The 25,481-nt window shown below is 42.5% G+C and overlaps 1 protein-coding gene across 8 annotated transcripts in view; it reads left to right on the forward strand.

Moving 5' to 3' along the window:
* TSNARE1 (t-SNARE domain containing 1) overlaps positions 1 to 25,481 on the forward strand; it is a 719,956-nt gene that overhangs the window by 29,923 nt on the left and 664,552 nt on the right. For 2 of the 8 annotated variants that reach the window (XM_048841782.2, XM_048841781.2), the window contains exon 2: positions 25,041 to 25,153. The exons of the other annotated variants lie outside the window; for them this stretch is intronic. The gene's annotated coding sequence lies outside the window, so the exon portion shown is untranslated. The remainder of the gene's footprint in view (positions 1 to 25,040; positions 25,154 to 25,481) is intronic. 8 annotated transcript variants of the gene reach the window in all.

Below are 25,481 nucleotides of genomic sequence, written 5' to 3' on the forward strand. Positions count from 1 at the left end.
TTTAGAAAATGGCAACAAAAATGGGGTATGGAACAGCTTCCGTATGAGGAGAGAGTAATAAGATTGGGACTTTTTAGCTTGGAAAAGAGATGACTAAGGGGGATATGACAGAGGTCTATAAAATCATGACCGTTGTGGCAAAAATGAATAAGGAAGTGTTATTTACTCCTTCTGTAACACAAGAAGTAGGAGTCACCAAATGAAATTAATAGGCAGTAGGTTTAAAATAAACAAAAGGAAGTATGTCTTCACACAACACACAGTTAACCTGTGGAACTCTTTACCAGAGGATGTTGTGAAGGCCAAGACTATAATGGGGTTCAAAAAAGAACAGATACATTCATGATGTATAGGTCCATCGATGGCTGTTAGCCAGGATGGGCATGGATAGTGTCCCTAGCCTGTGATTGCCAGAAGCTGGGAATGGGCGACAGGGGATGGGTCACTTGATTACCTATTCTCTTCATTCCCTCTGAAGCACCTGGCATTGCCCACTCATGGAAGACAGAATACTGGGCTATATGGACCTTTGATCTGACCCAGTATGGCATTTCTTATGCTCTTAATAGTCATGAGAATGATGAAAGCATTGGTAAACATGCCCTATAATGAGATGCTCCGGTAACTCAAGCTATTTAGCATAACAAAGAACAGGTTAAGAGATGATTTGATCACAGTCCATAAGTACCTGTGTGGGAAAGAAATATTTGGTATTAAGCTTGTTACTCTAGCAGACAAAGGAAAACATCATCCAGTGGCTGGAAATTGAAGCTAGACACATTGAAATTGGAAATAAGGTGCAAATTTTTAGCAGTGAGGGTAATTAACCATTGAAACAATTTACCAAGGATTGTGGTGGATTGTCTACTCTGGGCAATTTTAAAATTAAGATAGGATGTTTTTATAAAAGATGTGCCCTAGTTCAAACAGGAATTAATTCAGGCAAGCCCTGTGGCCTCTGTTACACAGGAGGACAGATTAGATCACAGTCATTCCCTTCCTGCTTTATAATCCGTGAATTGCTGAGTTTACAACAGCTGAGAAGATGAATTGTTAATGGGTACAATTCTATTTTTGCCTTATTTCTTGAAATGTTTTCATTTGATGCTTCCTGAGAGAGAAGAAAGGAAGCTGAGAGGAAAGCAGAGCTTTCATCCGACTGGACCACAAGCATGAATATTGACAAGAAGATAGGCAAGGAAAGTTCCTCCTCCTGGATAGCTTGGCCTGAAATGCTGTCACCTAATTTATAGGCAGCAAAACATCCTCTGTGGTGATCCCATCTCTGGGGGTAGGGCAGGGGCAGTTGCAACCATCTAAAGAGCGTGAGGTCAGGCAGAACTACTCTTGTTACCGATTGGACGATCATCTAGCTTCAGTATTCATCTGTTCTTACTTTGCCTCTGCAAAGGTTGGTCATGGATGGTGGATCTCAGGGGATTTGGGAATGAGATATGGAAACTTTGAACCTCTAGTTGATCCATTTCACGTTTGCCTCAGGTGGATAGTAACTGGATGTTGTCATCTAATTTCTGTATGAAATGAGTTGATAGGTCTTAGTCCTGTTCCTGTGGACAGATGCTCACCTCAGAAAATTACCATCACAGATTGGTTCCCAGGAGGCCAAAAAGGAAGCTGAACTGATCTCACACCTCTGGTGTATTTCTATCCAGATCAGAGTGAGGCATGTGGCTTGGGCGTTGAGAGGGAAGCTTGCATTGGGGCTGCCCAGAATGCTGACTAGGGGGATAAAGAGAGAACACCAGAATCCATGTCTGTCACTCTATTGTATCTTGCTTGAGTGAGAAATATATTAAAATATAGGTGGGATTGCTTGGAAAGTCATCAAAAGAATGAATAAGTAGATAAATGAAGGAAGCAGTTTGTTGTTTATGTAGAACTGTGTGTATTTATGTGTGTATACTGGGTGAACTTATACTTTTTAATCTGGTATGACGCTGTGAGAAGTTTTCCTACTTTCTTTACCACATTAACAAAATTTGTGTAAGACTAAAGAAATCCCTTTTGCACCTTCTAAATGGATGATTGAGCTTTCAGCAGTTACTTTCTCACTATGGAAATCTTTAAACCATTATACTTGTTTTCTTTAGCAATTGTATTAAAAACAAAGTGAGTTGTTTCATCTTTCCGAAAGTGCTTTTTTCTGCCTGCTGTGTGCAAAAGCATTTAATTGATCTTTCAGACAGTCTAGAAAAGAGGAGGGTGGGAGGAAAAGATATTTCACGCAGCACACAATTTTTGAGTTTTGTCTCAAAATAAGAAATGACTTTATCACCATTTATGTATTTAGCCACACACATTATGCATGTAGTGTAATTATGTTTTGTCAGCATACACAAGTTTTTGAAAAACCCACACCTTGATCAATATTATCCAGCATATCGCAGGATACTGTCATATCTGTCACAGTATAAAGCTCAGGGTGGCTCGAGAGGTGGTTTTGTCATAAACTCAGTGTTGGTTATTACAGCCCTGACTGGTGCTATCACCATTATTTCTGTGGTAGTTTTTGGTGTGGTGTAGTTCTGATTTTAACTGAGGGAGAGGTTAGTAGCGTTTGCAGAAGGACATTACAATAAAGATAATTAAAAATAGGATAAAAAATCCCCTCATTTGCCAGACTTAAGCAGACTAGTATCCCCCTAGACCTGTATTCTTCAGAGTCCAATGCCAGGAGGCATCAGAGGTAGATGTAAAACACCCTCCACTCCCTCAGAAATGTGCAATACGATATTCCAGAGGGGAGATTTCTTTAGGAAAGAAGTCTGGGCAAAGTAGGAAATGATTGTTGAGGTCTTCCTTGGCTGATGAGTTTGCCACCATGCTTATATGAGGCTTTGGCACTTCTTTTCTAAGCTAACATCTTCTGAACCACTGTCAGATGATGTCAAATAAAAGGCCTGAACCCCTTCAAGGAGTATCTCATTTAGTATTTTGGATGTATCGAGACATACCTGTCTGAAACTTGACATGCCCTGGAAGATTCTTCTTGAGAAGATTTCTGTCCACAAAACCTATAGGTAACTTTCTTATGTAGCGTTATGATTGGTAACTGTGAGAAAGATAGGGTATCGAAGCCTGATCTTTAGATTATGTAATTATTTATATTATTATATTGATTACTTAAGAATGTGCAGTTATTACTTTACATGTTCTTGTCGCAAGATCAGGCTCAGTATTATTTAAATGATTATATACTTGGCAACCCTGATGTGTACAGTTGCAACACTTGCACTATAGGAACTTTCCTATATTTACAAATAGTTTATTAATACATTTAGCACAGTCACAATCACCCCAACTCAGTAAAATTGATGGAGATATGACAGAATGTACATCTGCACATCCATATACTCACACCATCCCTGCTAGAGCAATCTGAAATGTTAGCCATCGTCTTCCTCGTCACTCATGGCCATCATTCTGGCCCCTCCTAAGGATTACATCTTCTTATTCCTATCACCCCTAGGCTGGGATGCAACTTTCATAATATGATACTCTGACAACACTATGTTTTGATGCATATTCAGTAGGGGTATTTCCCTTTTTCCTTATTTGCATATCCTTACCTTATTAACTTTGGAATGTCCTTCCCCTATAGGTTAGTACAGCAGTGATCTTAACTTATTATCATATACGTCAATTCTTTACCATGGCACTCTTGTTGTTAGGTGTCTGTGGATGTAGCTCATGTACCTGTTATGTATATCAGTTCGTTGCCAGGACACTCTTGTGGTTGGACTCATGCTCCTGTGGTCAGAAATTCCCCTTAAACACTCTATTTTCAGCTCCCCATTACTTGGGGTTTCCATTGGAAAGTTTCTGTGCAAAGTTTATCTGTTCAGAGTTCGTAAGCCTCAAGCCTTATGCTAACTTGCTGAAGCTAATGTCTTACAGTATACAGGCTTGTAGGTTTCTTGCATCAGTGCTGAAAAATAAAGCAGAATATAATAAAGGCAAGCTAGCCACTGGGCTACAGTATAAAACAAACCTTGGTTAAGCAACTGCTCAAGTGGTTACCTGTATCACTCTTTTTAGGGTTCTTTTAATTTTGATTACCCCTTGGGTATCTCACGTGTGCTAATTGGTTCGCAACTCTGGTGTTGCTAATACAACAGAGGAAGAACAATCCAAAGCTAGATCACAACAGTTTAGTCAATTACTTATGTACCTGCCAGTTCACCAAAGTCATCTTCCCAATGGATTTCGAGCAGTCAGCTCTTTCTAATCTACTTTCCCACAAATTATTTTAACCACAGGATCTGACTAACACTCCTATCTAACATAAACTCCTACATTTATGACAAACTATATAGACTGAGTGCAGTGCAAGAAGCTTTCACACTTGGTCTCATTTTATGTCTCTATACACCTGGAACTTGAAAGACTATGAAATCATTACCAATAGCAGACACATGTACAGTGTTCTACAAACGTAGCTAACAGCAATTTGTTTCGTTTTAAAGCCACTTTATAACAACCTCTATTGGAAGCTGTTACAAAACAAGGAAACCGACTAACTCTGTGACAATCTGTGCATGAGCATGCACGCTTCCTTACTAATTAGACACTCACTTTCAGGAAGTGGTCAACTGATTGATTAGAGTTGCGATAAATGAAGTGCGGGGAAGCTCTGTTTTATGGACACCAAGCCAGCCAGTTAGCTATAAAATTCCTCTTATTAGTTGTTCTCTACTTGTTTTACCTGCAAAGGGTTAAAAAAGTCCAGGTACAAGGAAGGGAGTGGACACCTGACCAAAAGAGCCAATGGAAAGGCTAGAACTTTTTAAAATTGGGGGAAAAATCTTTCCCTTTTTGTGCTGCTGCTGTTCTCCGGGGAATAGGGGAACATGGTAGCAGTTATGCTGTGAGAAGCTGAAGGCCAGGTCTAAAAATCATCAGACTCATACCTAGAATTGGTTATTTGGAAACCCAGATATGTAAGTAGATCAGAAATGTCTAGAAAGACATGATTAGGTTTATTTCTCTTATTTTGTAAGGCTTGTGGACTCCTCTGTGCTAACCCCAGATGCTTTTGTTTTGCATGTAACCTTTAAGCTGAACCTCAAGAGAGCGATCTTGATACTTAATTTTTGTAATTGTTTTTTTTTAAATCTAGCAATAGTCTGAGCTTTCAGATGCATTTTCTTTCTTTTTGTTTTTTTAATAAATTTTACCTTTTTTAAGAACAGGATTGGAACCTCCCTAAGAGGTTTGTGCGTATGTTGTTTAATTAGCTGATGGCAACAGCTGATTTCCTTTGTTTTCTTTCTCAGCTCTTCCCTGGAGGTAGGGTGAAAGGGCCAAGGGTACCCCACAGGGAAGAATTCCCAAGTGTGCCTTCCTGGGTCCCAAGGGGTTTTTTAGCACTTGGGTGGTGGCAGCATCTTCCCATCCAAGGTCAGAGAAAAACTTGTGACCCTGGGAGTTTAATACCAGCCTGGAGTGGCCAGTATTAATGTTTAGAATCCTTGCGGGCCCCCACCTTCTGCGCTCGAAGTGCCAGAGTGGGGAAAGGACTATCATGATCATCTAGTCTGACCACCTCTGCATTGTAAACCACAGAACCTCACCCTCCCACTCCCGTAATAGACCCGTAACCTCTGGCTGAGTTACTGACATCCTGAAATCATGGTTTGAAACTCCAAGTTACAGAGAATCCACCATTTACACTAGTTTAAAACTGCAGGTGACCCATGCCCCACTCTGCAACAGAAGGCAAAAACCTCCTAGGGTCTCTGCCAATCTGACTGGCGGAAAAATTCCTTCCCGACCCCAGATATGGTGATCAGTTGGACTCTGAGCATGTGGGCAAGATCCACCAGCCAGACACCTTGGAAAGAATTCTTTGTATCAACTCAGAGCTCTCCCCATCTAGTGTCCCATCACTGGCAATTGGAGATATTTGCTGCTAGCAATTGCAGATCAGCTACGTGCCATTGTAGGCAGTCTCATCGTATCATCCCCTCCAAAAACTTATCAAGCTCAGTCTTGAAGCCAGTGAGGTTTCTCCCCCACTGCTGCCCTTGGAAGTTGAGTTGTCTGCTCTCACCATCCAATCAGGGAATGAGATGTCACCATTTGAGTTCTTGCAACTGGGGCTGATATTGTCCCATCTTTGTGCAATGCATCTCATCATACCAGCTTGCATAAGACAAATTAGGCCACACCTGTTGGTACAACCATCTTGGGACATGGCAAACCAGCCACTGTGCAAGTTCTGGTCAGCAACTTACCTCGGCAAGCTGCTTTCTGTGGGCCTCCACTGGGATGCATCCCTTGGCTAATTCTGCAGTTATGCTTGCTCAAGTTGTAGTTTCTCCTTCCAAACTCTAACTGCTGAAATGTCTAGTTTAAAATTCATATAATTTATACAAAGTCCCTCCCTATTCTTTGATGCTCTTTAAACTTGTTTTAACAATCCTTCATACAACGCAAAATCACTTCAAGAAAAGGAGTACTTATGGCACCTTAGAGACTAACCAATTTATTTGAGCATGAGCTTTCGTGAGCTACAGCTCACTTCATCGGATGCATGCAGAGGACTTGTGGCACCTTAGAGACTAACCAATTTATTTGAGCATAAGCTTTCGTGAGCTACAGCTCACTTCATCGGAGATGCATCCGATGCAGTGAGCTGTAGCTCACGAAAGCTTATGCTCAAATAAATTGGTTAGTCTCTAAGGTGCCACAAGTCCTCCTTTTCTTTTTGCGAATACAGACTAACATGGCTGTTACTCTGAAAAAAATCACTTCAAGAACTGTTGTTCTCCAGCAGGCTGAAACATTCCAGGAATCTTCCATTCCTGGTCTCCTTGTTTTAACAACAATGGTGGGACTTTGGTGTGTATGTCTGAGCTGAATCTGGGTATTATTGATCAAACAGTTACATTTCTGATTATTCCACTCTGTGATCAGGTGTCCTTGTAAACACAGTATTTGGTTTAAGTTCCTTTTATTTACTGCTTCTTTTGGCATAGATGTATTTCACTAAATTGATGACATTAGCCTGCTTGAATGCAAATATTAGCCTTACTCCTTCACTTGACTAAACTAAAAGAAATCAATATGAAAACAATCCCTTTTTTTTCCCCCCCAACAGGTTTGCCCAAGAGGTAAATCCCATCATTAAAGTTTACAGTATTTTGCCCAAAGTTATATCACTTATAATCAACTTCCCTTTTATACATATAACTTCATTTAATCATTATATTTCATCAAGTTCCCCATTCTCCTGCTGTGTCTGACACATCATATAATACCTTAGTGTTTGATAAAATTTAATTTTTGACTCATTCACAGCCAGGGAAAAAAGGGGCAACTCTTTAGCTGCACAAGAAGTACACTCTTTCAGAAGGCTGCAGCAACTCTGAATTTCCTGACTAGTGAAGAAATCTAGCTGTTAGACCTTAATTTTTTTTCATTCAGCACTCTGTCCTGTCTTTTTTCTAAACAGCCTCATCACCTTGGAAATTCTTAAATAGTAATCCTTCTAAAATTTTGGGGCCTTAGTTTCTACGTTGGCTCCTCCCTCTCTATTCTAAGGAATAACACAATAATTAAAACCATGGAACTATCAAGAGGCCAGTTGGACATCACCGCTTGACATGCTTATTAATGCTTCTCATCCTCATTTTCCATTCTGTTTAGGTTGGAGTCAGGGACCTTGCATTTTACTCAGCTGTAAACCAACGTGGCAAACTTTTGGTTCTATAGACTGAATAAATAATATTTACAGATATCCTTGTATTATTGTTTTTAAAACAACAACACTTGCAAGGGAAAAAAAAAGTCCATTGAGTTGGAAACATCTAGTTTCTAAGGGTATGTCCTGGGATAGAAAGAGATCTGGTGTATTGCAAGAGAGGGATGTAGTCTTAGAGGACTAGGTAGTAGAAACTCCCATGTCCTAAACCTGATTCTGACATAGTGTGTCTTTGTGGCCTTGTGTTAAATCACTGAACACTTTCTTGCAGTTAAAATGGAGATGACAATAGTCAGCTGCCTCACAGGGATTAAAGAGGATTAACTAAATGTTTGTAAAGTGCTTTGAAGATTGAAAGCATTCTAAGAAAATTACAACAGAATTCTATCCTAATATTAGAAACTGCCTTCCATTCCATGCACAGCAACAGCTTCAGTCATATGGAACTTTAACACCTTTATCTCTGAATGTGTGCGACTCTCCACTTCACCAGATCCAAAAGCTACCATTTATTGATTCAGTGAACTGACTGCCAGATGCCACTGGAACTTCTTCTGGTGCACCAGTATGTTTTGGTTAATGCAATACAACTGTATTTTGCATAGTCCCTCACACTCACACTCACACACTAGTTTGATGGAAGAAGAGGCAATGAGAAGGTTCAGGCAGGAAGGGCCAACAGCCATCTGATAGGGTAAGAGATGTCTGTTTATTTGGTGCCATAATGCCCTGTGCCCAGTCAGGAGCTACTTGAAAGCACTGGATCAGATAACAGTTTCCATTCAGTTGTTAAACGAAAGCTCACATCCTGCGATACGAACTCTGATATTACTTTAGAAAAGCATGCTCTTGTGTCATTGTCCTTTATTTCTTTGAATTGCATGCGAGTCCTCCTAATGGCAGAACAGGGTGATGTTTGAAAGGGGAATAATGTTCCAGGAAGGTTCTTGTATCAGCTAGGGAGAGAAAGTCCATGAACTAAATCGTGGTAACTTAATGGAGGTTTTTGAAAACAAGAAGATTGTATCATATAACAGCACTTAGAAATGCCCTTAGAAGACCCTGATGCTCTAGGGAAACAATTATTTTTCCCGTTCTGAAGTTTTGGCATACTTTAGTCCTCCCTTTAAAGTTCCCGCCGTAGAGGTTCAGTGGAGTTAACCCTGCTCCAGCTGGAAAACAGTGGCTTTATTTGCGGAGCATGTCTGAGGAGATATGTCTGACATGTTACCAAGCTTTTCAAGAGGAAGTGGGTGAGGCCTCAGACAGAGGTTTGTGTGAGCTTATAATATTGATGCTCCTGGATGAGATGAGTGGGTGAGATTTAAGTTTAGTTTTTCTTTCCATCTATCCCTTTAATCCTTCTTTACTGGCCGGTATTCTCCCCATCTTTTCTTAAGAAGTTGCTCCTAACTTTAGCTGCTTTTTTTTTTTTGAATGACACTTATTAAGAAATCAGAGCCTCGGTACAGCAAGTTCCTTAATTATGTGTGCAAGAGTAGTACCAATGGGACATCAGGACCTAAGACTAGATGGGACCTTGTGGGACATTGAGTCCAGTCTGCTGCTATCACAGGCAATCCCCTGGTTGCATTGACTTCAGTGGGAGTCAGTGAGGATGGGAGTACTGCGTCTCTTTCTGTTGGACACTAGTAGTCACCAAAAGGTTAGCCTCAAAGCCTCTTTCTTTCTTATGTCCCGATTAAATTAATAACATCATAACCTGCAACTCTCAATGGGAGTTCTGGGAGCTCTTGGAGTCAAGTTCTCAGATAAAACTAGAAACCAAAGGAGCAGATTCTCTTACCATGTAGTCCAGTATCTCAAATACAGAGAAGTTTTTTATGGGGAGATGTGCTGGCCTCTGGGGTTTTCGTGGAGGAGCAGTGCTGATGACACAGCTTGTTCTCATGAATCTGCATGAGGGCTGAAAATGTGATTGGCTTTTTTTTCTGTTGCATTTGGGTATTTCATGTTGTAGTCCAGCAGACACGTTAACTCTGCAAAGGGAGAGGGTGAGGGATTCTCCGGTATCCGCTAGTGAACAGTAAAGTATTTACAGGCTCTGTAATGATGGAACTATGCTTGGGGTTAAATATCTTTAGATCCTTCTAAAATGTCATGCAGTCACAGAGTTCAAGGACAGAAGGGACCAATAGATCATCTTGTCTGACCTCCTGTATATCACAGGCTACTCACACCACCCAGCACCCACAGACTAACCCAATAACTGGAATGAGACCAAAGTATTACAGCCCGCAGGAGACTAGACTATAATGTGCCACATGTAGAGAATAGAGGGGCTGAGGTTCATTGGGGCCCAAGGCCAGTAGGTATAAGGTTGTATCCTCCCTTAATGTGGTTGCTTTATTGGAATCATTAGCTTTTTCCAGATGCTCTTTACATGGAGATGCGTCATGATGTGAACCCAGGAGCTGGTGGTCTTTTTTGTTGTACAGCTCTGGTGCGACCACACTTGAAATATAGGGTACAGTTCTTGGCCTGTCAATACCAAAAAGATGTCAGACAATTCACTGAAGAGCAGCAAAAAGCCTTAAAGGACTCTGAGGAATGACGCAGGGATGGCAGGTCTGTGAGTTCTTCTAAGAAGTCCATGGGTTCTTCATCTGGGGATCTGTAGTTGAGTAAGTAGGAGTTCTTGGCTCCTTCTGTCCTTTACTTTGTAGATGATACTGAGTGTGTTTTAGGGGATTTGGTTTATGTGGTGAGAGGATTCTTTTGCAGTGGTGACTGGGCTGAGTAGCAGGACTGCTCTTCTGCTACCTGTTTTCTTCTTTCTGGCTCATGCTGATGACTTTCTTGGTTTGCATTGGCTGGAGATCTCTCATTTTAAGTGGGAGGGAGCTGCTGGCAAGATGTATTCAATGATGGGGCTTTCCCACACCTCTTGGTGCAAAATAGCCCAGATCTGTTGACATTTTAGGGTGTGACGGAATCTCTCTCTCTATCTCAGGATTTTGGGGATGATGGGAGCAGCTTGAGTGTGTTTGTGGATGGGATCAGTGACTGACCAGAGCTGTCTCCTCTCCCTTTTGGTTTGGGTAAACTGCTGTATTTGCTTTTGTAGTTAAAGAGGGTTTGTATTTGTATGTCAAAGCACTAAGAACATTTGGGGATAAGTGGGTTTTTTTGTGGGGGAGGGTGTGTGTGTTTGTTTTTTTTAAAGAAAACAAGTAAAACCAATTCTCAGCAATGCAGGCAAGGTCTGTTTACTCTTCCAAACTCAGATAGTGGTTAGGGACCTTGTCAAAGGTTTTCTGGAAATCTAAGTACACTATGTCCACTGGATCCCCCTTGTACATATGTTTGTTGACCCCTTCAAAGAACTCTAATAGATTAGTAAGACGTGATCTCCCTTTACAGAAACCATGTTGACTTTTGCCCAACAATATATGTTCTTCTATGTGTCTAACAATTTTATTCTTTACTATTGTTTCAACTGATTTGCCCGGTACTGACGTTAGACTTACTGGTCTGTAATTGCCAGGATCACCTCTAGGGCCCTTCTTAAATATTGGCGTTACATTAGCTATCTTCCAGTCATTGGGTACAGAAGCTGATTTAAAGGACAGGATACAAGCCATAGTTAATATTTCCTCAATTTCACATTTGAGTTCTTTCAGAACTCTTGGGTGAATGCCATCTGGTCCCGGTGACTTGTTACTGTTAAGTTTCTCAATTAATTCCAAAACCTCCTCTAGTGACACTTCAATCTGTGACAATTCCTCAGATTTGTCCCCTACAAAAGACGGCTCAGGTTTGGGAATCTTCCTAACATCCTCAGCCGTGAAGACTGAAACAAATAATTCATTTAGTTTCTCTGCGATGACTTCGTCTTTAAGTGCTCCTTTTGTATCTCGATTGTCCAGGGGCCCCACTTGTTGTTTAGCAGGCTTCCTTCTTCTGATGTACTTAAAAAAACATTTTGTAATTACCTTGAGTTTTTGGCTAGGTGTTCTTCAAACTCCTTTTTGGCTTTTCTTACTACATTTTTACATTTAATTTGGCAGTGTTTATGCTCCTTTCTATTTACCTCACTAGGATTTGACTTCCACTTTTTAAAAGATGCCTTTTTATCTCTCACTGCTTCTTTTACATGGTTGTTAAGCCACGGTGGCTCTTTTTTAGTTCTTTTACTGTGTTTTTTAATTTGGGGTGTACATTTAAATTGAGTCTCTATTATGGTGTCTTTGAAAAGTGTTCATGCAGCTTGCAGGGATTTCACTCTAGTCGCTGTACTGTACCTTTTAAATTCTGTTTAACTAACCTCCTCATTTTTGCATAGTTCCCCTTTCTGAAATTAAATGCCACAGTGTTGGGCTGTTGAGGTGTTCTTCCCACTACAGGAATGTTAAATGTTGTTATATTATGGTCACTATTTCCAAGTGGTCCTGTTACAGTTACCTCTTGGACCAGATCCTGCGCTCCACTCAGGACTAGATCGAGAGTTGCCTCTCCCCTTGTGGGTTCCTGTACCAGCTGCTCCAAGAAGCAGTCATCTAAAGTATCGAGAAATTTTGTCTCTGCATTTTGTCCTGAGGAGACATGTACCCAGTCAATAGGAGGATAATTGAAATCCCCCACTATTATTGAGTTCTTTATTATGATAGCCTCTCTAATGTCCCTTAGCATTTCATTGTTACTATCACTGTCCTGGTCAGGTGGTCGTGTGAATTTTGCTTTTGGCTTCATTTAGAAATAAATGTAAGATCTGGCCGACTATCCTCTCCTTGTTTGGATTGAACTTGTTGAGAGCTGTTTGCTCTCGTCTTGGACTACAGTGTGAAATATCCCAGTCCTGATCGCAGTCGGGACAGCGAAGACACTGCACTGTCTAGGCCACTAACAGAGTTGTATGTCATATGTCTACTACTGGCAGCCAAACACAGATAGTCTCAGGTTCTACCTGCAGCCCCTCATCCACTTTGCCTCTCTGCTTGACAGAATAGATCCCTTTGGATTTCTTGGCACTGGATCCCTCAAGGCTTATGAGTACTTGAGCAATGCTACCCTCTAGCTTCAGGCGGAAAGAATAAACTAAGTGTGATCTCTTCAAATTCAAGATTTGCAGGGAAGTTAAGAAAATTTCATAGCCAACAGTATCAAAGGCAGCTGATGGGTCTAAAAGAATCCACGTAGAGATTCAGAGATTATAAAGCCAGAAGGGGCCAGTGTGATCATCTAGTCTGACCTCCTGTATAGCACAGAAAATAGGACTTCTCTAACTTATTCTCTAGTTCAAATAGAAATGATCTTTTATTGATCCAATGGCTAATTACCCTCACTGTTAAAAAATTCATACCATATTTCCAGTCTGAATTTGTCTAGCTTCAACTTCCAGCCACTGGATTGTGTTATGCCTTTCTCTGCTAGGCTGAAGAGCCCGCTGTCAAATATTTGTTCCCCATGGAGGTATTTACAGACTGTAATCAAAAGTCACCCTTGAGCCTTATATTAGTTAAGTTAAATAAATTGAGCTCCTGGAGTTTTAACTATAGGGCATGTTTTCTAATCCTCTAATCATTCTTGTGGCTCTTCTCTGAACCCTCTCCAATATATTAACTTCCTCCTTGAATTGTGGACACCAGAACTGTTTCCAGGACTGGTTCCACCAGTAGTAAATGCAGAGGTAATCAATATGCCTTCCCTGTTCCTACTCAATATTCACCTATTTATAGATCCCAGGTTCACCTTAACTCTTTTGGCCACAGTGGTGCAATGGAAGCTCATGTTCAGCTGATTATCTCGCAGGACTCCAGAATCTGACCTTTGCACATTGCTGGAAGGAGGTCTTAAACTATTGAGACCAGCATGTTCTCTGTTCTAGACTGAAAGCTGGTCTGAAGGGAACCTAAATAACATGTGATTAGTTCCCTTTTAAGCAAGTGACGTAAAAAATATTTTTGCTGCCTTTCTGTTGTCTTCAGTTTATCAATATCCTTATTACAACCTGATAGTCTAAATGGAATACAGTGCGCTAGCAATGTTCTCAGTGGTTGTTTTAGCAGTACGTACTATAGTAAATTATGGGTCTTTTCATGCAAGTGAATTTAGTGCTGAAAAAAAGTCCCAGATGGTCATTCTTCAAGGCTGAAATCTAGAGCTAGCACTGCTCAAAGAATGGGAACAGGGGAATTCTGAATCTTTTGTTGTTAGAAAAGTCAAAATGTTTTGACCAGCTGTATTCACAGAATAGGAACATCACAGAAAGTTACCTCAACATCTGCAAGATGCCTCGCACTGCTCAGCCAATGTGCTCCAACCCCAGCCTGGAAAGGACATCTCTAGAGTGAGAGTTTTCATGCCCATTTTTTCCCTTGGCCTTTGATGAGAATTTCAACAAAGGTGCCAGTTAGTGATAATTGCAATGATGGTATGTATGGTCTGGACACTTGTCTGCTAGACTGATGCTAACTGTACGCTTGTCATCACATCTGCTGCTTGCCAGGAGCTAGGATTCACGATGTGATGGAGAGACTGTCGAGACTCATCAAGTTCTCGGATTGCTACCCCTTCCTACTTCTCCATGTGGGCACCAATGATACTGCTAAGCATGACCTTGAGTGGATCACTGCAGACTACATGGCTCTGGGAAGAAGGATAAAGGAGTTTGAGGCTCAAGTGGTGTTCTCGTCCATCCTCCCTGTAGAAAGAAAAGGCCCGGATAGAGACCATCAAATCGTGGAAGTCAATGAATGGCTACGCAGGTGGTGTCGGAGAGAAGGTTTCGGATTCTTTGACCATGGGATGGTGTTCCAAGAAGGAGGAGTGCTAGGCAGAGACGGCCTCCACCTAACGAAGAGAGGGAAGAGCATCTTCGCAAGCAGGCTGGCTAACCTAGTGAGGAGGGCTTTAAACTAGGTTCACCGGGGGAAGGAGACCAAAGCCCTGGGGTAAGTGGGGAAGTGGGATACCGGGAGGAAGCCCGAGCAGGAGAGCGCAAGAGGGGAGGGCTCCTGCCTTATATTGAGAAAGCGGGACGATCAGCGAGTTATCTTAAGTGCTTATACATAAAGACAAGAAGCCTGGGAAACAAGCAGGGAGAACTGGAAGCCCTGGCACAGTCAAGGAATTATGATGTGATTGGAATAACAGAGACTTGGTGGGATAACTCACGTGACTGGAGCACTGTCATGGATGGATATAAACTGTTCAGGAAGGACAGGCAGGGCAGAAAAGATGGGGGAGTTGCATTGTATGTAAGAGAGCAGTATGACTGCTCAGAGCTCCGGTATGAAACTGCAGAAAAACCTGAGAGTCCCTGGATTAAGTTTAGAAGTGTGAGCAACAAGAGTGTTATCGTGGTGTGAGTCTGCTACAGACCCTCAGACCAGTGGGATGAGATGGATGAGGCTTTCTTCCGACAACTAACGGAAGTTACTAGATCGCACGCCCTGGTTCTCATGGGAGACTTCAATCACCCTGATACCTGCTGGGAGAGCAATACAGCGGTGCACAGACAATCCAGGAAGTTTTTGGAAAGTGTAGGGGACAATTTCCTGGTACAAGTACTGGAGGAACCAACTAGGGGCAGAGCTCTTCTTGACCTGCTGCTCACAAACGGGGAAGAATTAGTAGGGGAAGCAAAAGTGGATGGGAACCTGGGAGGCAGTGACCATGAGATGGTCAAGTTCAGGATCCTGACAAAAGGAAGAAAGGAGAGCAGCAGAATACGGACCCTGGACTTCAGAAAAGCAGACTTTGACTCCCTCAGGGAACTGATGGGCAGGATCCCTTGGGAGAACAACATGAGGGGAAAAGGAGTCTAGGAGAGCTGGCTGTATTTTAAAGAATCCTTACTGAGGTTGCAGGGACAAACCATCCCGATGTGTAGAAAGAATAGTAAATATGGTAGGCGACCAGCTTGGCTTCACAGTGAAATCCTTGCTGATCCTAAACACAAAAAAGAAGCCTACAAGAAGTGGAAGATTGGACAAATGACCAGGGAAGAGTATAAAAATGTTGCTCAGGCATGCAGGAGTGAAATCAGGAAGGCCAAATCACACTTGGAGTTGCAGCTAGCAAGAGATGTTAAGAGTAACAAGAAGGGTTTCTTCAGGTATGTTAGCAATAAGAAGAAAGTCAAGGAAAGTGTGGGCCCCTTACTGAATGAGGGAGGCAACCTAGTGACAGAGGATGTGGAAAAAGCTAATGTACTCAATGCTTTTTTTGCCTCTGTCTTCATGAACAAGGTCAGCTCCCAGACTACTTCACTGGACAGCACAGCATGGGGAGGAGGTGATCAGCCCTCTGTGGAGAAAGAAATGGTTTGGGACTATTTAGAAAAGCTGGATAAGCACAAGTCTATGGGGCTGGATGTGCTGCATCCGAGGGTGCTAAAGGAGTTGGCGGATGTGATTGCAGAGCCATTGGCCATTATTTTTGAAAACCCATGATGATTGGGGGAGGTCCCGGATGACTGGAAAAAGGTTAATGTAGTGTCCATCTTTAAAAAAGGGAAGAAGGAGGATCCTGGGAACTATAGGCCAGTCAGCCTAACCTCAGTCCCTGGAAAAATCATGGAGCAGGTCCTCAAGGAATTAATTCTGAAGCACTTAGAGGAGAGGAAAGTGTTTAGGAACAGTCAGCATGGATTCACCAAGGGCAAGTCATTCCTGACTAATCTATTTGCCTTCTAAGACAAGATAACTGGCTCTGTGGATGAGGGGAAAGCAGTGGACGTATTATTTCTTGACTTTAGCAAAGCTTTTCATACAGTCTCCCACAGTATTCTTGCCAGCAAGTTAAAGAAGTGTGGGCTGGATGAATAGACTATAAGGTGGATAGAAAGCTGGCTAGATTGTCGGGCTCAACGGGTAGTGATCAATGGCTCCATGTCTAGTTGGTAGTCAGTATCAAGCGGAGTGCCCCAAGGTTCAGTCCTGGGGCTAGTTTTGTTCAATATCTTCATTAATGATCTGGAAGGATGGCGTGGACTGCACCCTCAGCAAGTTTGCAGCTGATACTAAACTGGGAGGAGAGGTAGCTATGCTGGAGGGTAGGGATAGGATACAGAGGGACCTAGACAAATTGGAGGATTGGGCCAAAAGAAATCTGATGAGGTTCAAACAGGACAAGTGCAGAGTCCTGCACTTAGGATGGAAGAATCCCATACACAGCTACAGACTAGGGTCCGAATGGCTCGGCAGCAGTTCTGCAGAAAAGGACCTAGGGTTTACAGTGGACGAGAAGCTGGATATGAGTCAACAGTGTGCCCTTGTTGCCAAGAAGGCTAACGGCATTTTGGGGTGTATAACTAGGGGCATTGCCAGCAGATCGAGGGACGTGATTGTTCCCCTGTATTCGACATTGGTGAGGCCTCATCTGGAGTACTGTGTGCAGTTTTGGGCCCCACACTACAAGAAGGATGTGGAAAAATTGGAAAGCGTCCAGTGGAGGGCAACAAAAATGATTAGGGGACTGGAACAGATGAGTTATGAGGAGCGGCTGAGGGAACTGGGATTGTTTAGCCTGCAGAAGAGAAGAATGAGGGGGATTTGATAGCTGCTTTCAACTACCTGAATGGGGGTTCCAAAGAGGTTGACTCTAGACTGTTCTCAGTGGTAGCAGATGATAGAACAAGGAGTAATGGTCTCAAGTTGCAGTGGGGGAGGTTTAGGTTGGATATTAGGAAACACTTTTTCACTAGGAGGGTGATGAAGCACTGGAATGCGTTATCTAGGGAGGTGGTGGAATCTCCTTCTTCTAAGGTTTTTAAGGTCAGGCTTGACAAAGCCCTGGCTTGGATGATTTAATTGGGGATTGGTCCTACTTTGAGCAGGGGGTTGGACTAGATGACCTCCTGAGGTCCCTTCCAACCCTGATATTCTATGATCACCAGACACTGAACTGTGTTTAGTCTCTCCTGATCATGGACAGACATGAATTGATGACCTAGAGGTGAACTATTATGTATTATGTTACTAATTCCCTGTGCAGTGTGTTCTTCCAACCTCTGAGGTTTGCACTTCAGTTAATGGTGAAGGCTCAAGCTCTTAAAGGCCATACTAGCAAGATCTGTTCGTGTGACTGTTCGTGATCGGTTCGCTAACATCTTTGATGGGTTTGGATGCAGTAGAGGAAATGGATCTGGGGCATGGCTATGTAAAAGAAAATTAGCTCTGGTCATTGATTATATATCCCCGTCTGTGTCTCTCCATAGAGATATAGATAAATCTTTTTTAAGCTTTACCATTTCCATACAGTGACTGGAAGGATCGCATCAGCTATTGGGACTAGCTGGAGAGGAAGAGAAAGCAGTTATTGGTTAACTTCAGCTAATGACTGAAGTCCAACCACTTTCAACATCTGCTGCCAAGTTCTGGAATGGGAAATGAGCAGGGTATGTCCTTCTCCATGCCTGCCAATTGCAGAAGAAATGAGGAAATTCTACCACTCTGTACCTCCTGACAATTCACTCATGTTTGTAAAATTTCAGGTTTCCTTTTCACATGCGTATCTTTTTCAGTTTTGGTGAAACAGCTAAAAGCGACCGTAAATTCTTGTAGATTGGTAAATGTCACAAGCACAGTTCAGCTACTCTTGTAAGATTCCTTCATAAACATTTAAAAGAACAATAAATCAAATGTAGTGCTATGTGCTAAAGGTCTGCTGTGGAGCCTGGTCTGTGCAACAGAATGCCCTAAATTATCTGTTGGATGGAGGTTGTGATCCAATTTCCTCTCTGCATTTGGGAGGTTGGGATGGGGTGAAAAAGAAAACGAAAAAAAGCCTGCTTCAAATCAGTCTGGAGGCAGCCGTGCTGTAAGAGACTGAAAATTATATTTTTGAATAACAGCCCCAAAATAAATCCTAAACTGCGTCCATAATGGTGGAATGAGCATGCAACTGGCAGGCATACAGAAGGACACCTCTGAGTCCAACCACTTTCAACATCTACCACCATATTCTGGAATATGGGGTGAGCAGGCTGTGTCCTTCTGCCTGCTTGCCAGTTGCAAAAGAAGGTGGTGAGTCTTCAATACATGGTAAGCTGTTTGCTGGTGGTAAAGATCTCTCCCTGCCTTTTTCAGCACCTCTTTAGAGTGGGAACTTCAAGAAATTTTGGCTCTTTCACTGTTTTGTTTTTTTTGTAGGCTATTTGGATGACTTATCAGAGATTTACTTCTTCCACACCTTTCCAAATACATGGGCATCCTCTGGTCTGAGCATTTACTCCTGCTCATTCCACCACAATGGAGGCAGCTTAGGATTTATTTTCGGGCTTTCTGTTTTCAAAAAAATAATTGTCGGTCTCTTATAGCATGGCTGCCTCTGGACGTATTTGAAGCTAGTTTCCTTTTTTTTTCCTTTTTCACCCCTTCCCACCCCCCCGAAATGCAGAGAGGAAATTGGATCACAACCTCCATCTAGCAGATAATTTGGGGCATTCTGTTACACAGACCAGGCTCAGCCGCAGACCTTTAGCACATGACATTGCATTTGATTAATTGTCCTTTTAAATGTTTATGAAAGAATTTTTCAAGAACAGCTGAATTGTGCTCGTGACATTTACCAATCCACAGGAATTTACAGTCGCTTCGCTGTTTCACCAAAATGGTAAAAGATAAGTTTGCAGAAAGGCAACTTGAAATGTTATGAAAATTAGTGAATTGTCAGGAGGTATGGCGAGGTAGAATTTCCTATCTGATGTAAACTACGTTTTTACTCCCGTCTCAAGTACATCAGCAGCTACACAAACTTTTGCCTGTAATAACCACTTATTCCATCCCACCTAAGTTTGCTGTCAGAGAACGACAGCTTTTTTTTTATTTAAGCATTGAAGTGATAATGCTGGCAAGAGTAACTCCAATGTGCAGCCTAACTTTGTATTACTCAGTCTCAATACTATATGTAGTCTAGGAAGGATTGGATTTTTATCGGTAAGTGTCAGAAAATGTCCATTTCACTTTATATATATATATATATATATATATATACACAAACACAAAAAATTTTTATAATAATTGAAATTTATAGATAAGGAAAGTAAGAAAAATGCTTCTTGAGAATTTAATAACATTTGATTTAAGAATATTTACTTTTTATATTTTGATGTGATGTTGACAATTTATATTTTAACAGTTAAGCTTTAACATTTTGAATCTCAATGTCTACTGTCATTAAATAATTTTTGTCTCACCTCCCACCATAATTTCCTGGAACTGTGAAAATTTAAATTGATAAAAAGAAAAAAAAATGCTTAGAAGTAAACATCAATATTATCTATCAAAATTATAAAAAAAAGTGAATTCTGCCAAGCGTAAATATATGTACTTAACAAATCTTAGGGGCAAATGTGTTAAGCACAAAACATTGTCATTATAATAAAATACAGAATTGTAGTTACATAGGGTGATAAGGAGCGGATTGGCATCTTGCTTTCTCTGTGTGGTACAGTGAATTTGGTAATTAGAAGGACATAGGAATTGTCAGACTGGATCAGACCCAAGGTCCGTCTAGTCCAGTATCCTGTCTTCCAACAGTGGCCAGTGCCAGGTGCCCCAGAGAGAATGAACAGAACAGGTGATCATCAAGATGGAAGAAGCGATAGGCCAGTGGTCCCCAAACTTTTCAGGGTCATGCGCCCCCTTACCCCTCTCCGCTGCCTCTGTGCTGCCAGGAGTGGGGGCGTGGCTCCTGGGGGTTGGGGGGATGTGAATAGGAGTAAGGGGCGTGGGGGGGGGGCTGAGGCTGGGGCCGCAGCTGGTGGGACGGGTCTGGGGCAGGGAGCATGGCTGGGGCCAGGAATGGAGCCACAGTCAGGGGCCGATTCTGGGGGTAGGGCCGGGGTTGGAGCCACTGCCAGGCCACTGTTGGGGGATGCGTCTGCGGGTAGGCCTGGGAGCTGGGGCCGTGGGTATGGACGGGGCCAGAGCAGAGCTAGAAGCGGAGCAGGGCAGGATGGTGCTGCTTCCCTACCCACTGTGGGGGCTGGCCTGGGCCCAGCTGTGCCCCCACAAACTTTCCTCCATGCCCCCATGAGGGGGCACGCTCCACAGTTTGGTGACTTCTTCCAGAGGCTGACCAGTTGTTATTACCCTCAAACTATGTTAACTATGTGCCTGCTTCATGATGTTCTGCCTTTTTCCAGCCTTGCACTTGTGTAGACATAAAGGGTGACTTTTTTTCCAAAGCCACGTAGGGGATGTAGATGCACAAATTCCACTGAAATTTGTATCATAATAGGGGATGTATTCAAAGGTACAAATAAGGGTTCGGCACCTAACCTCCATCTGTGCCTTAGAAAACTTCTCCATGTGTCTGAATCCCCGAGGCAGCTTTGAAAATCACTGCTAGCAGGTATTGATAATAGGTGATTTGCTGTATGTGACAGTCTGTTATCCTGCATATGTTAGTGCATCATGATTTCACTTGTATACGTTTATTTCCTCTTCAAAGTGTAGCTGTGGTCAGAGAATGGTGTAAGTCCTTACTCAGTGTCACTTGACTCACATCTGCTCGCTTCACAACACAAAAACATGTTTTCCTACTGGTTAGCTCTGCAGAGCCACTACCATGGTGGGCGAGTGACCTGAAGTCTGTTTTGCTCATGTGTCACTCACTGAATTGTCAGCTGAGTTCCAGCCTTCATGTCTTGGCTACTGGTAATGATTTAGTGGTAATGATTTAAGGGAAAAGGGAGTGCTTGCGAAAAGTTTTTCGCTGTTGCTAGCTGCGGTTTGCATCTGCTAGTGTTTTTATCAGAGCACATCTCATCAGCATGGTGCTTAAAATGCATGGGACAGCTTGTCTACAGGAAGGCATCATTGCTAAAAGCAGTGGAGCTGACCCAGTGTTCATGGTGGGCAGTGTTTGCAAAATTTCCTTGGTGCAGGTGAGGCTTAAAAGGCCAGGCTGCATGGTCAGATCTTAGATGGAGTTTGTAGATCTAGCAGTTATCTTTTGAGTTGTAACCGGAGCTTGGTATTTGAACAATCCTTTACACTTCTCTCATGCCTTTTATTCAGGAATCTCAACGCACTTCATTTGGCCCTCCCAGGTAGGGAAATACTGAGAGAGAATAATTTATAGAACCTCATGGTGTGATGTCATTTTGTTAGCATTTAACCACATTTTAAGTATTCAATAAAATATAGTTCCTGAATTAACAGAGAAGATTGTCATTGCATTGGGTCCCTTGTGGTTTTGTGTGAAGTCCTGCTGCTGTGTGAGATAAATAAATCATTATAGCTGCATTCTTAATACCTGAGTATTATGAGTAGTGTTGCACAGAGCTTTATTTGGAAAGTTTGCTGAATTTTCAGCTTAGTGTACACACTACAGAAGTCTTGATTTTTTTTCTAATGGTCTTAAAATCTGTAGATACACATTTTCTTTGCTTCCCATAAACTGCAGAATGAAATCTGTGTTTCTAGGGGCTGTCTTTTTTGCTTATTTGTGTGTTTAGGGCTAACACAGTTTGGCTGATAGATGTGCCTTGTTGAATAGGAGAGGCCTAGAGGTCAGCCAGGGTCTGCATGGGAGAGGGTCTCCAACTCCCTAACAATTCACACGCACCCCCAAACCCTCCCCCAACTGTTTCATACTTCTCCCACCCAAACCCAACAATCCTCCAGGTTCACTTCCAGGATCCAGACCAGCAATTACTTCCCTCTCCCTCAGCTCCTCCGTTACCCCTGACTCCCCCAAGAAGCAGTGCGGGAATTATGTTGTATTGTGTGTGTATTGAATCATTACTCAGAGTTCTGTATTAATATACCTTAGTAAAGAATCTATTTGTCAAAAAACATCTTTTGAATCTTTTTTGTCCTCTGTTTTGTTACAGACGTACTTGCTGACATTTTGAAATAAATTACCAAAATAATTGAAATGGGCGTGATTATATTGTGTTATTTTGGCAAATAATATATGCAGAATTTTGTGGAATTTTAAAATGTGCACAGAATTTTTAATTTTTTGGTTCAGAATTCCCCCAGGAGTAAAGTTCTTCCATAATTGTTCATTATGGGATTTCTTGTACTGCCGTCTAAATCAGATAGTACTGTCCACTGTCTGGCGAGATACTGGAATAGATGATCCGCTCTGATACTCTATGGCAATTCTTATGATCCAAAGTTAACTAGAAACAACTTGATTCATCCACTGCTTGTTTATCTTAACGTGATGGCTGATAACGTAAACTGAGATTTACAGGTTGACCTAGTTCATTAGCAGGGTAAGTTTAAAGTGATAAACACAAGTGATTGTTACTAATCCTAGCAGGTTTCTGGTGTTGATAGACTTGAATGACAGCTGGGAGGGTACTGAGTAGATTGGGAAGGACATCACTGAATTTATTAATGTAGAATGCAGTGGATAGAAGGATGTTGCAAAAATGTCTAGATCAGAGGTTTTCAATCGGTGCGGTGCACCCCCCTTTGGGGGGCACGGGGGAAATGTTTTGGGTGGCATGGCTGGAGACCAGACCAGCCCCTACAGAGGGCGGGCAGGCAGGGAGCGCCGCCCAGTTCCTCTCCTGGCCCCGGCCTTGGCTGTCTGCCCTGTACCAGGGGTCCTGGCTGCCTGGAGATCCGTTCCCGGCTGTGGCTGCCAGCTCCATGTCTGGGGCAATGTTCCCTCTAATTTTTTTCCATCCATGTGCAGAATAAATTTTGTTATGTGCACCGAGGTATGTGCGGATGTGCGCCACCAGTAGAAACAAAAAACCTAGATATGATCTATATTTTTAAAAAGTTATCATAGGGATAGTTACTCCAGCCAGGACAGGTTAGGCATTTTTAGAACTCACTACCCAAAAAAGTAAATTTAAGTGTAAAAGAGAAATAAAAATTATGACATAGACCAGTCAAAACACTAAAATAACACACTCTGAAAGAATAAAATTACAGAGAATATATGTGCATTGCAGAAGGAACCAAGAAGTAACAACAACAATAATACAAGTATGTGTTGGGAGGTGAGTGTGACAGAGACAGTATATCTGTGTGCGTAACAGAGGGGGTGTGTGTGAGAGACACAGAGATGGTGTGTGACGCTGTGTGTGTGTGTGAGTGCGTGTGCTGGCTGCTGGGGAAAGCTGTGCGCTGTCTCTTTAAGACACTCTCTGAAAGCTCTCCTGCTCTGTCCTGAGGCCTATTGTCTCCCTTCCCCCATGCTGAGGAGATGGGGTACATGGGCGGGGGGAAGAGAGAGAGACTGTATGAGCTAGCTGCTGGGGAAATCTCAGAAACTGTGCACTGTCTCTTTAAGAAAGGCACTCAGCCACTCACCATTCAGACAGTCCTCCTGAGCCAGGCTGTCCCCTCTGCCCTGCTTTGCGGAGATGGGGTACAGGGGCGCCCTGACATCAGCACCCTCCCCCCCCGCCCCCATTATGCACAGCCAGCAGGAGAGTCCCAGGAGCAGCTGCAGGACGGAGCAATGTGGGCGGAGGAGCATTTGAATCTCTCCTGCATGCCGCCCAAGCACGCAGCTTACAGGGAACACAGGTCTGGGGTCCTGCCTGTCTGCCCGGCATAATGCATAAGCTCGAGGGGATGAGGTACTTAAATAAAATGGGTGAGGTTATTTTTTTTTTTTTCAGACTCCCTGAGCAATCATAGTCAAAATCAGGCCAAAGTGCTGTCTAAATATGGGTTTCACTGCTTTAACTTTAGGCACTCAGGTTTTTTTGTCCATATTGTTATTAGAGGTTGGGTGAATGGGAAGGGTGCCTGTTAGAGCTGGAGGGGGCCTGTTTGTTTATCTAGTCCATCTCTGGCCACTGCAAGATTGTTTCCGACCACATATTTGTTAGTGCTTGCAGTGTATTCGTTGGCTATCATTTGTTGGTTTCCAAAAATTCCTCTCCTTCCCAGTCTGATCAGCCAGACTCGTAGTAGCCATAGGTTCTGGGTCTATAAGAAGATGCCATGATAAAGTTCCCTTTTTTCTCTGGCCAGACTAGTAGAACAGCAGGGCTGAATACATGTATTTTTCCCCTTTTTTCCCTTGTTGAAGGAAAATAGCAACAGGGGAGCTCCCTGAAAGAGATCAGCACTAAAGAGAATTGATTTTGCAGTTTCCAAGTCATGATAAACCTAATTTAACCCCCTCTGTTCCCACTACTGCTCTGAACCCCACTGAGTAGAACAGAACCCCAGGCAAACTTTATTTGCATAGGGGTTAATTATTGCAGTTCATCATTTATGAATCTCTGGAGACGAGCATGGCACTATATAAACAAAGACAGACAGGTACCCTGAAGAGCTGAAAAACAAAAGTCCCCTGGTGGATTTGACTGTCCAGTGTATTGGTTCTGCTGTAATTGTTTTGTGTACACGATTTCCAGAAAGCAGCACCTCCTGCTGTCAGCTTGGAGGTTGAAAGACTGTCCTGTTTTGGAACGGATACCATGAGCGAGTGCTGTATCTGGGACACCTGGAGTAATCAGAAAGGGAATGAGTGAGTGGCAGCATATTTTACGGTCTGTTTGTCTTCTACAATGGCCCTTTTTAAAACATGATGTGACTAAAAGTCTTGCAACATATTTGTAATTGGTTTTTTTTCTGGTTGGTATGGGGGAATTCCCGGAATTCTTCCTCATCTCAGCGTTCCCACTTCCACTCCGCTGTCCCTCTGGCTTAAGAAAGCTGCAGAGGGAAAATGTTGCTTGTGGCTGGTAGTGGATGTGGAGCCTTCCACCTTTAGGGCACCAGTGCAAATCTTGATCGGGATCGAAAATTCTCATCTGATGGCTGTTTGTTCCATTATTTTATTTTTGTCATTATTA

This window comes from Caretta caretta, chromosome 2, assembly GCF_965140235.1.
Source record: "Caretta caretta isolate rCarCar2 chromosome 2, rCarCar1.hap1, whole genome shotgun sequence".
Taxonomy (NCBI): domain Eukaryota; kingdom Metazoa; phylum Chordata; order Testudines; family Cheloniidae; genus Caretta; species Caretta caretta.